The following is a 5,512-nucleotide window of genomic DNA, read 5'->3' as shown; positions in this document are numbered from 1 at the left end:
CAGTGGTTATGAGCACTTGTCTATGGAGAGGTCTTAGATTCTGTTCCCACACCAACATGGTGGCTGGCTCACGACTATCTTTAATTTCAGAAGGGAGATCCAATACCCTCTTCTGACCTCCACGTGCACCAGGCATGTGTGTAATACACATATATATACACTCATGGAAAACACACACAAGTATAATAAAATAAATAAATCTGGGGGGGGGGGAACCCAAACATAACCACCACTACTAGTTTAAATCCAAGTTTAATACACTTCATTAAAAAAAAAAAAACAATAAAAAAGAAACACTAAAATACGGCAAACTTTCGACAACCCAAAGCGTTTTATTATACCTGGTTCTGCTCTGAGTAAATTACAGCTCCCAGGTATGTAGTGGTTGGTGATTGGCCCGGGTTCACCTTTCACTGCCTGTCCTGCTTGCTCGTTGGCTTGTGGTCGAAGATCAAAATGACACCATTAAAAATGAAAGTTCCCCGCTTCTGGTTTCATTTCCTACCGCAAGGATGCCAGTGATTTTTGTTTTTTTTTTTTCCTTCAGAGAACATAAATCAGTCACCACTTCCTGCTTAAGACTCTCCGTAGGGTGCCTGCGCGTAAAAACAAACTCAGGGAAACTGGGCATGGCTCGGAAGGACTGGGCCACCTGCTTGATTCAGGCAAAGGTGTCCCTCCCCACCCCCCAACCCCAGTCTCACGTTTCGTGGTAAGTTCCGCGCTGGAACTGGCTCTTATGCCAGCAGCCACGCACAGTGGCTCTCTCGTTCTGGCCCTCCTGTCCACCCAGTGTCCCCGAAAGGCTTCCCCAGTCTTAAGATCTACAGGGGTTGCGGGAAGGGGCTGGAATGTGAGTGGCCCCAGGCACTCCTAAACGATCTTTCGGACCGTCTTCAGAGATCCATTAAAATACTCTCTGTGCTTCAGTTTCCCCATCTACAGAAAGCCCATGAACCTCTATTGAAGCGGTGAAGCCTGGAGAAGATCAGGGCGGGCGTGTGTGCGGCTGAGGATCTCCCGAGACCGTGTGGGACCCAGGCCTAGTCCGCAGACCCTGCGGCGGCCACAGGGGCCACCTCGTCATCCCGGAACAGCGCTATCCGCGGACGTCGCCACGCCCGCACAGCTGGGATACACTTTACTAGGAGCCGGGGCGCGCCGGACTGCTCTGCGCAGGCGCGGCCCGCACCGCGCAGGCGTAGAGCTCCGCGTTGAGGTGAGGCGTAGCGCGCCGCGAGGTGTGGGCGCGCGCTCCCCAGCCACGGCGCACGCGCGGGCCCGCGCCGACTCAGCACGGCCCGAGGGCGCGAGCCCGCCGCCCCCGCTACCGCCGCCGGCCGGACCGCCGTGCGCCCGGCGTGCGCGTGGGAGAGAGCGCGGCTGCCGGTGCCGGCGCCGCCCCGCTGCCGTCTATCCGCCTCAGCCTCGCGCGCCCAGCGGCGGCCGGTGAGTGCGGGGCGCGGGCCGCGGGGCGCGGAGGCGCGGGCTCAGGGCGTTGGGCGGCGCGGGCCGCGGTGCGGGCTTCGGCGGACACGGCCCCCACCGCGTCCCGGCCTCGCTCCCCGTCAGGCCGGGCCCGGAGGGCTGAGGAGGCCGCGGGGCTGGGGCGCGAGAGGCCGCGGGGTCCGGGACCGGCGGGGCGGGCGCGGCGGGGACCGGGAGGCCCGAGAGCCGAAAAACAAAAGAGGTGGCAGGCGGAGTGCCGAGCAGCCGCGGGGTGGCCGGCGCGGGGCTTCCAGTGCGACCGCACGAACCCCAGAGTCATTGTGCTGTCCAAGTTCCCTCCGCCCCGACCCAGCCCCGCCACGGCGCGCTGCCTGTCCCCGCCGGTCCTCGCCGGCTGCTTTTGTGGCACCGCTCGGAGGAGCGATCGTGTCTGTGTGCGCACTTGTGTCGTTTAATTGTAAGGTTTCTTTCTTTTTTTCTTTTTTTTCTTTTTTTTTTTGCGGAGAAATTCGCTGAGGAGAAAGTTGCTCTTTTTGAAAGCCATTTCAACAGTGTCTCATTCTTGCATAGTTAGACTGCAGCTGGGTGTTTGGCAGTGGGACCGAGATAATAGCAATACTGTAATGATTATGGGGACTGGTTGAAATTGGTTGGAGCTGAAGGCACTGTAAGAGTTTGCGGGTTCGTTTTAAATTCTGACCAGCGCTGGCATTTCTACTTAGAATGGAAGCTTTATCATGGTTGTGGTAATAGGTTATTACTACTTGAAGGGAAATAGCAGCGTCTCTCTCTCTCTCTCTCTCTCTCTCTCTCTCTCTCTCTCTCTCTCTCTCTGTGTGTGTGTGTGTGTGTGTGTATTTATAAAGTGAGGAATGAAAAGTCTCCTTTGAAAGACAGGTCTCTGAACAGTGGCCTGGAACAGAAGTATTGTGATTGCAGACATAAAAAAGAGCTAGTTCATCTAACATTAGCATTCTCCTAATTTTTGTGGAGGTACACTATAGATAATATTTCCACTCAGTGATACTGTTGAGTTTCGTGTAGTATTTAAACATGAACTCCCCCCCCCCCCATATGAAACACAAGGGCTTCCCACGCGGTTCGTGCTGGACCACAAAGCCACGCCCCCAGCCCTAACAGGAAACTTTAAGGGACGTGGATGTCGTTCCCAGTATCATTATTAGTTGTTTTATATTTGTGGCTGTCGTAAGTGGGCCGATCCCTGGCCTCCTTTCTAGACACTTGAGTTTATTAAAAGGCTTCAAGAGTACGTTTTCCTGGAAAGAATTTTGTTAGGGACATTGTCATATAATCTAACTTATACGTGATCTACGGGCAAAGGTGGCTTCTGTTTGGGAGGGACCCACAAGTCACAGCTTTTAGGACTGTGTGGATCATGCAGAGACGATGCCTGGACAGGTAAGTCCTTTTGGCTCAAAATCCATAGTGTGGGGCCAGGAGTGCTTTGGCAAACTCCCTTGAGTAGATGGGACCTACTGTTCTTGAGGCTGGCAGCCCACTAAACGAGGAAGTGTTGGGGGTGGAGTTCCAGCTGTAGCTGTGAAGGGTGGGAGGAGGCAGCACTGAAGAAGCAGGGTATGTGAAGTAGTTTGGAGCTCTAATCCTGTTGTTGGAAATTACATAATCCCTCAGTCCTCAAAACCCTGTTCTGGAGCTGGTTAGATAACTCTTCTCCATAGGAATTTGGAGCTCTAAAAGACATTTGTAGGCTGGGCAGTTAGCTCTTTGTGTGTTGAGTGTGAAAGGTTCTGAGTTTGATCAGTGGCACTGTCCTTCCCTCAGAAAATAGACAACAGTGTTAAACCAAGCTGCTTTAAAGAGGATTGTGCATGTGGAAGAAAGGATTTTATATCACACTGTATAATGCAATAAAACTAGTTTTGACATCATTGCCCTTTCCTGGGATGTTAATTTGAGTAAGAGAAGTAGGAACTTTGTTCACAGAAGTTTTGAGTCGACTCCCCCCTTATGTCTTAATTTTGAGAAAATAATTAACAATGAGTTTCAAAAGATGTGACTCAACATGTTCATATAGTGTGCAAATCTCTTTAGTTTGGATCAGACATTTTCAGTTGAGATGAATTTTTACCTGGGTCACTTATGTTTTAAATTCAGTCACATTAAAAGTTAATTTTTTTTCATTATTTGTGTGTGTGTGTATATGTGTGCAAATTGGCGTGTGCCACAGTGCAAGTGTGGAGGTCAGAGCAACTTTGAGGAGTTGCTTCTTGCCTTCTACCAGAGGTTGAATTTAAGTTGCTGGGCTTATTACAGCCAAGTGCTATTTCCTGTGGTGCTATCTTACCAGCCCACAGTTGTCTTGGGGTCTTGGTGGTTGTTGTTGTTGTTGTTGTTGTTGTCGTCGTCGTCGTCGTCGTCGTCGTCGTCGTCGTCGTCGTCGTCATCATCATCATCATCATCATCATCATGGAGGTCATCATTGGCAGCGGAGGTGGTAGCAGCAATGGAGGTGAAGATAGTCACCACATTTGGAGAAGCATATAGGGAGTGTGGCTCAGTGGTATCGAGTGTTCATGAAGTTCTGCGTTTGAGCCCTAGTACTGCAAAGATCAGACAATTATGGTTTCTGTGGGCTTTGCTTTAAATCTTGGAGTCTACCACTTAGAATACATATTTTCATCACTATTTCCTCGACTAAGATTCCTAAAATAATCAGCAATAAATTGTTATTCGACTTTTTTCCTGGTACTTTTAGAATTACTTAAGTTCAAGAAATTTAAAAGGCTGACAGAGTTAATGGTCGTGTGTGTGTGTGTGTGTGTGTGTGTGTGTGTGTGTGTCTGTCTGTCTGTCTGTCTGTCTGTCTGTCTTTTGGTAGTGATACACTCCAAGGTCCTTAAGAGTACAGCTGTCAGGCTCCTCCCAGTCCCTTGAGACTCACCGGTTTCACTAGACTACTCTGAGAAGGTGTGTTTGACCACTGTCTCTGAACTGTATTAATAGTGGATATTTGAGCCTTTTTGGCTTTGTTCCTCTACATCATTTTGGCAAAAGTTTATGACTATGGAAGAAAAGCAGCCTCATGTACAAGAAATGAAATTTATACATCTCAGTTTCTGGTACTAATTTCTAGGAATTGTGCTAGATCGTATTTAAAACCCCTTAAAGGCATTGCTGATTATAAAGCCTATTATCTATAATTTTTAAAGATTTTTATCTTTAGTGGGTTCTAGTATGGAAATATAATTCGGAGAAATCTATATGATTTAGCTTTCAGTTTAAGTGGGGTTTAGTGGGTGCTGTTGTATCTAATCTGCAATCTTGGAAGTGGGAAATAGAATTTGCGTGAGTGTGCTGCTGGAGCTGGAAGAGAGCATTACTAGTGTTGACCAGAGTTTATGGACATGAAGATATTTCCTTATCAGCCTTAAAATTAATTAAAGTAGTTCTATGTGGAACTTACTGATGAATATTTCCCCTTGCTGGAAAGAAAATGACTGGAATCATCTTATAATAGGGGAGTGATCTTACCACTGGGCCCCTGTGTGTGTGTCACTGCCTTCTTGTGAAACCTGGGAGAGTTTTCCTTCCCAGCCTGGAATGGGGATTTTGCTTCAATGTTATTCCTATGAGAACTGTTTTCTGCAGGTGCTGTATCATCCTTAGTGTATATAGAAGACCTGGATGTTGAAGTTCAGAGTAACTTGTGGGGGTCACCTGGCCCATATTGGTAGCTCTGGAGGGGAAATGGCCTCCCAGGGCCTGCAGGACTGGACAAAGCTTAACTGGTTTTCAGAATGTGAGTGATGATACCTGGGAAGTTTATATAATTAGATTCTGTCTTGGCACTTTCAGAACCAGAGCTTCTGACTTAAACAGCACAATATAGACTAACCATTGAGTGTATCAAAATTTTGGTTATTTGGAGTCAGTTAAGAATTAGTTAAGTGGGCTGGTGAGATGGCTCAGTGGGTAAGAGCACCCTACTGCTCTCCTGAAAGTCTGGAGTTCAAATCCCAGCAACCACATAGTGGCTCATAACCATCTGTAACAAGATCTGACGCCCTCTTCTGGAGTGTCT

At 48.5% G+C, this 5,512-nt stretch overlaps 1 protein-coding gene across 16 annotated transcripts in view; it reads left to right on the top strand.

Annotated features, from left to right (window-relative positions):
* Positions 1 to 1,266: 1,266 nt before the first annotated feature.
* Ptk2 (protein tyrosine kinase 2) overlaps positions 1,267 to 5,512 on the top strand; it is a 203,730-nt gene continuing 199,484 nt past the window's right edge. For 11 of the 16 annotated variants that reach the window (XM_029548059.1, XM_029548051.1, XM_029548060.1 and 8 more), the window contains exon 1: positions 1,306 to 1,449. The gene's annotated coding sequence lies outside the window, so the exon portion shown is untranslated. Of the gene's footprint in view, positions 1,450 to 5,512 lie in introns of all 16 variants that reach the window. The other 5 variants (XM_021216199.2, XM_029548063.1, XM_021216196.2 and 2 more) reach the window with 3 other exon arrangements.

Source organism: Mus pahari, chromosome 17 (assembly GCF_900095145.1).
Source record: "Mus pahari chromosome 17, PAHARI_EIJ_v1.1, whole genome shotgun sequence".
NCBI classification, from domain to species: Eukaryota; Metazoa; Chordata; class Mammalia; order Rodentia; family Muridae; genus Mus; species Mus pahari.
Note: the sequence above shows the minus strand (reverse complement) of the source record. Positions and strands in the feature narration are given on the sequence as shown.